We start from the raw sequence: 6,000 nt of genomic DNA on the forward strand, positions 1-6,000 counted from the left end.
GAGAGAGAGAGAGAGAGAGAGAGAGAGAGAGAGAGAGAGAGAGAGAGAGAGAGAGAGAGAGAGAGAGAGAGAGAGAGAGAGAGAGAGAGAAAGAGAGAGAGAGAAAAAAAAAGAGAACAGTTCTGCCCTCAAATAAAGATGGTGTGTGCAGACAGTTAGGAACTTTATTGCTCCATTTAAGTTTGTATAGAGGGAGGGAGGGGAGGGGGAGGGGGGAGAGAGTCTTCCTGTTGGAGTAAACAGAGCTCTCCCTCCATAAGGACAGTGTGGAGAGTTGTTTTAGAAGGTAGATATTTATAACTCACATACAATTGGGTGGAAGCTTCAAGAGGTGAAGAAGAAGCTAAGTGTGGACAGGGGATGTCACCGCTCTACTGAGGTTTTACTCTACCAGTTGGATATTAAGAGAGAGAGAGAGAGAGAGAGAGAGAGAGAGAGAGAGAGAGAGAGAGAGAGAGAGAGAGAGAGAGAGAGAGAGAGAGAGAGAGAGACAGAGAGAGAGAGAGAGACAGACAGACAGACAGACAGACAGACAGACAGACAGACAGACAGACAAACAGAGAACAATTACATGCCGTGTGTGTTTACATGTACAAATATTTTTCATCTCACGTAAATGGTAGGAAATTTCAGTGATGGGATCAGCCATTTAGCTGGGCTAAACGGACGTGTCCTCCTCTCACAACACCTCCTTAAGAGGTAACGAGGCGATGAGCGGGGAGAGAGAGACACATCCGCTCCCCACGATGTCCACCTCTGCACTAAATGACAGGCTGCTTAACATACTGTAAAGAGCTTACCACGCAGGCACCAAGGCTGCGGTTGAGAGCTGTCCAACCACTGGTGATTGATGTGATTACTAAATGGATCGCCGTCATACCCACTGCTGCTTAATTAGTGAGTCCTTGCCTGCTATGGCACTGTAGGAGGTTGCGGTTAGTCCTGGCTCGTACCTAAACAAAGAGGAATGTGTGTCCTCTGCAGTCGCCCGCGTCACCTATATCTGTCTAAGCATGCAGACGTCCACACCGACACTGTCTCCTCCTCTCTTACACGACTCCAAACACATACTGATTAGGGGAAGTATACACATTTATATAATTTTATTCTTTATTAAAAAGATAAAACACACACTGAGTACACTTTTTCCTACAAATTAATTGAAACATTTATCTCCTTCTCTCAATCACATGTTGAACAGTGGGTTGTTTTTCTGGGTAGTCCTCTCACCGTAACTGGTTGTCGGTCTTTTTTGAACAGTAGTCTGTCTAACCTAACCCGCTCCCGCATGTTGAACAGTGAAGTATCACACTGCATGTCTACCAACAAACACTACCTGCAGAAAAAAACATCCTTACAACTTGTTGAAAAAAAAAAGTTAGATACACATTACCTTGTTTGTTCTGCTAACAGTCTCTATTATTCTTGCTAAAGCCTAGTTTATTCATCACACCCTCTCCACAGCATTGATATTTAATCATACACTTCTTTGGGTTTATGACGTAAATGTTATTAACTTTCCTTCAATAATAGTATAAAGGTGGAATAATGACCATCTTAATACTCCTGTGAGGAAGACGGAAGTGCTTGGGAGACAAGTTCACAACATACAAAATCACACACACACACACACACACACACACACACACACACACACACACACACACACACACACACACACACACACACACACACACACACACACACACACACACACACAAGGTTCAAAGGTTCAAAGGTTTGCCACCAGACTAGTACCCGAGCTGAGAGGTATGAGCTACGAGGAGAGACTACGGGAATTGAACCTCACTTCGTTGGAAGACAGAAGAGTTAGGGAGGACATGATCACCACACTCAAGATTCTCAAAGGACTCGACAGGGTTGATAAAGACAGGCTATTTAACACAAGAGGCACACGCACTAGGGGACACAGGTGGAAACTGAGTGCCCAAATGAACCACAGAGATATTAGAAAGAACTTTTTTAGTGTCAGAGTGGTTGACAAATGGAATGCATTACGAAGCAATGTGGTGGAGGCTGACTCCATTCACAGTTTCAAGTGTAGATATGATAGAGCCCAATAGGCTTAGGAACCTGTACACCTGTTGATTGACGGTTGAGAGGCGGGACTGTGGGAACCGACCTGTGAGATTTATATTTATTTAATTTATATGAATTTATATTTACGTTAATTTATATACTTCGATAGCAATTTGTATAATGATAAGTGGACTGTATTTCTGCAATAATCTCATAATCTCACAAATCGATCCTCTACACATTAGGAGGGGTTTATATTAAATGAATTTATATATATGCAGCCAATCAAACTACAGTATTAACTACACACATTGAAGAGGTTCCTTATCTTATAGTACAGCAGGTTAGTCCACCAGGTATAACTAGGGTGTAGACACCACATTTTCCCTCTTTGAGGTAGCTTCCATCACCCTGGTAACTGATGCACAAAGCATGCTTCCTCGTCTTGACCTGTCAAAAGGGCGCTAGCTGTAAAGCCAGAATCCTATATATGACAGGTATATCAGAGAAAATACTGTACATGGAACAATGAAGACCTGGCTTATTACCTTTAGTTTGAGGCTACCACGTGCTCTAACCAGTTCACCCTATATAATGACATTAATGGCCATAAATGAAAGATACATGGGTTTCGGAGGAACACTTAACTTGGTTTGTTGACAGCGTGTTGATAATGGTACACCTTTGGTTTCCATAACACTACGTCCAAGTAAAATTAACAGGAGCCGAATTTGCTCCCATGAGCCTCTGGTCTAATATAAACAATGGCTGCCCTCCCTCACCCTGACGCCTAGCTTACATTGTCCAGATGTCAATAAGTGATAGAAGGGTCACATTTACTCTACTTTAATACTGATAATTAAGTTAATTTATATGAGATGTTTTATGATGGTAAAGTCCAAAGACTAATGTATTTAAGAATAATTCCCAGCAGAATAGCTGGTGAATTTATAATGGTATGTGGTGATGATATCCCGTTTTCTTTAGACGGTAATTCCACTACAAGTTACGTTTTCTATGGGTTAACTTGTTTATACAACACAGCTATTATCTGTCTGTATGATATATTAAATGGTGTCGGATTTTCCGACATAATTCCCCAGGGGCTGCTCACGGGTCAAAGTCCTAATTAGAACAGACGAACACCGATACTCCTCCTTCAAATTATTAGATTAATTTGATGTTAGTAGTTAGTAATCACACATTTGTGTGTCTGTTCATACAGGATGGATGTCCCGTACAAGAGTTGCAGGGGTTAGAAGTCTAATGCGATTTCATTTCCCTGTTAACTCTTGAAAGGCTAATATTCAAGCCTTATTACATATTATTTAACCCAGAAGACTGAATGTGATCAAGTACTACAGTCATGTATGATTCAGGGACTGCAGTGAGATCAGTGACATTAGATATAACTTGAAGTTTGTTCAGGTAACTAGTCACTGATATATAAACACTGAGGTCCATGGAATACATCTTGATTAAATAATAAATGTATCAAATCAGTCATCAGATTTATTGGGGTTTAATTTAGTTAATTGATTCAGAAGATTGAATAGCTCATCATTAAAGTAAAGTATGGTTCTGAGACTGCAGTGGGTTCAGTGACATTGGTCGCAGTGACTTGTAGCTGTTTAAGCTACTGTTCACTGATTTGCCACTGAGGCCTCATGAACTCATCTTCAGCTTTAAATGATGATACTAACATCAACCTCTGTTGGTATAGTCAGCTGTAATCTCCTTAGTATAATGTTACTGGAGAAATATAATCAGCTGACAAATTTAGATTTCTACTGGTATTGTTTATCTGCAGGCATAGGTCTCCTCAGGCTTGATACTGGGCCTGAGAGTAATTTACCTCCTGCAGAGTTTAACATGGTTATACCCTGATATTTAGTAGGGTTACCGATGAATCGATGACAATAGTCTGTCCCTACAAGGAGACCGAAGTCGGTGAGGTGATCAGACTTAATATTATCTGCCAATTTTATTCCTCTATTTCTCAGGAATTTGGCTGTTGCTCTCAGACCTTGAACTTGTAGGTCTACTGGTATTTTGTCCACCACAATGGCTTGTACTCGACAGACGTACCTGCCTAAACGTACTGATGGTTGTACCACCTGGTAGACTTGAGGTCCTGCATCTGTTACAAACCCTGAGATGTTGAATGACATCTGGGCTACAGGCCTTAATTGTAGTTCATCTGCCAGCTTTTTAGTGACATATGTTCTTTGGGATCCTTGGTCAAACAACCCACGGGTATGGACCTTGTCCCTCTTATTCAGGATGGTAATTTGGGCAGTAGGCAAAGTCGTATTACCTTTAGACTTTGCCGATTGGACACTCTTTGTTTGTTGCACCTTGCAGTACTGTACTGTGGTGGGAATGCTATCTTCCACCTTGGGTCTTGAATACGTTAATTTCGTATATTTACACAGTGCTGCATGGTGCCTACCTCTTCTACACCTGTTTAAGGTGTTGAATTGGGTATCACAATAGTCTATGTTGTGTGACTTGAGACACCTTGCACATCTCCCTAATTCCTGGAGTCGCTCCATACGAGTGTCTCTGGTTGGATAATTAGCACAACGGTATGTTGAATGTTTCTTTTTGCAGAACATACATGTCCCCCAGCCTACTGCACGTTTGGAAGTTACCGGTTTGGGTGAACTAGTAACAGTAGGCTTGGAGGTTGCTGCTGCATTGTCAGATTTTCTGCAACTTGATGTTAGAGTAATTGACTGATGTTTATTTGGGGTAGTTGTTTTACCCTTTAATTGACTCTTATTTTCTATTTCTGAAGGCTTGCATGAGGCTTTAACTTCCTCATTTGCTCGTCGTTTGTTTATGATGGAATGTAAACCTTCAGTGATGTCCTGTACTGTCAGGATGGTGTTATGTTGATGTGCATATAATTCATCTAGTATATCGCTGGACAATTTTCGTTGAAGGAGTACTTTGGTCATCCATTCACTAGTAGTTATATCAACCTTAAGACTGAATATTCTTAGTAGTGACTCAAACTCCATGCTGAAGGATTGTAATGAGTCAGCAGTCTGATCAGGTTGAGGTAAATCCAGCAATTGTAGTACTAGATGTATGACAGTTTTCTCATTGCCAGCATTATTCCTAGGAGGCTGGACTGGGAAATTAGTGCTGTCGCTATTTTCATTTACATTTTCTACTACTGGTTCAGCTTCACCTCTAGCTTGGAGGCATGTTAACTTAGTAGCCTCAGGTATTGGGTTTTCAGAATCCACAGAGACTGTGGATAAATTGTCTGAGAACTGCTTAATTTCTGGTGGTATAATATTAGGTGAAGCTTTATCCTTGTTGATTAAAGGATCTAATCTGGCTTGACATTTATTCTCAAAAAGATCCAGATCATCCATAACATTATCTACTTTATTTGATGTACTTGCTAATTGTTCTGATTCAATTATCCTGTGTAAATGTTCCAACCTGCCTAGAGTTTCTTCTTCATATTGTGCTAGGTCAGACAGGAATGGTTCCACATCTTCAACTACTACGTCGTCGTGGACTTGATTTTGGTAAGATTTCCTATTTGCTTTCAATATATGCAATTGGGTTTGAATCTGTAACAGTGGTATTTTCAACCGATGATAATTAATTACAGACTCATATAACAACTGTTCATATTGGTTGAGATCCCTTGTTAGTTGGCGTTTGCTTGCTATTAAAGCACGCTTTGCTTTCTGTGGATTAGTCATGGTGACTTGTTAATTGGGCACCACTGGCTCATAAATTGTGAGCAAGTACTAATGGTAGCCTAGGGTTAAATTCTGAACTCACTAGGCAATAATCCTACCTCTACTAGAGGTTAGCACTTAAAATTAATACACATTATATATATACAATCATACACACTAATGATTTGAGTGATAAACCAGTGTCACTGGAAGTATCTTTAGGTTAGCTCTTCTATATCACCCTAGGATGGTA

This window comes from Procambarus clarkii, chromosome 32, assembly GCF_040958095.1.
Source record: "Procambarus clarkii isolate CNS0578487 chromosome 32, FALCON_Pclarkii_2.0, whole genome shotgun sequence".
In the NCBI taxonomy this organism is placed as follows: domain Eukaryota; kingdom Metazoa; phylum Arthropoda; class Malacostraca; order Decapoda; family Cambaridae; genus Procambarus; species Procambarus clarkii.